Source organism: Theobroma umbraticum, unplaced genomic scaffold (genome assembly GCF_002168275.2).
Source record: "Theobroma umbraticum cultivar Fairchild unplaced genomic scaffold, ASM216827v3 scaffold_106.0, whole genome shotgun sequence".
In the NCBI taxonomy this organism is placed as follows: Eukaryota; Viridiplantae; Streptophyta; class Magnoliopsida; order Malvales; family Malvaceae; genus Theobroma; species Theobroma umbraticum.
In genome coordinates, this window is record NW_018397276.1 from 581862 (window position 1) to 582782 (window position 921).

The following is a 921-nucleotide window of genomic DNA, read 5'->3' on the forward strand; positions in this document are numbered from 1 at the left end:
ACGAGATTAAGTTAAATGAATGATTTAAGGTGTGATATTAACAGGGAATGATTTGAGGGTGTTAAACTTGATTTTTTGAAAGTTTTCAAAGCTTAAAATTACCAATAGGGGAAGACATATCGATGCATCCTTTCATTTATCGATACATTATTAGCAGGAAGAACAACAAGAGGTGTTTTAGAGGAATCCTATCGTTACATGTAAAGATGTATTGATAGATTTGGCCAAAGATGAACATGTATCGATAAATTGTCCAAATGTATTAATACATTTGAAGCATAGAGCACCAAGAGGAAAAAGTATCGATGCATTCCCTTATGTCACAATACATGGTTGGGTAGTGAGCATTCTACTTGAAATGTATCGAAACATTGCCTTAATGTATACATACATTTTCTTAAAATTAGGGTAAATGTATCGATACGTTGCCAAATATATCCATACATCATTGGGGAAAGGCAAAAGTAAAAAGAGGTTTCGGGCCATTTTTGCCCTATCTCACTCTCAGCTCTTTCTCTTCCTTTTTCCCTTTTAAAAACTCGAAACCCTATCCTCTAAATTGATTTAAAGCCATTTGAGGGTATTTGGAGCTTGGGAAACCATCGTGGAGGTAAGATTTAATGTTTTTGTTGATTAGTTTTCAATTTAATAGGTTAATAACTTCAAAATTCAATTTTGTCTAAATTTGGTAATTTTCTCTCTTTGGCTTGGACTGGAGAATTTGGAGCTAAGACTCATGCAATCTAGCTTCTAGGGTATGTGTTTAACTCATTCATGAAGCATTTGAGCTTAAATAGTTGGATTGCTAAGATTTCATTTATTATGGAAAAGTTGACATTTTTTGAAAGTTAGGATTTAATTAACAATTGGATTTTTTATGTGTTCTAAGGAGGAAATGAAGTAATTGGATGCGATAGTGAG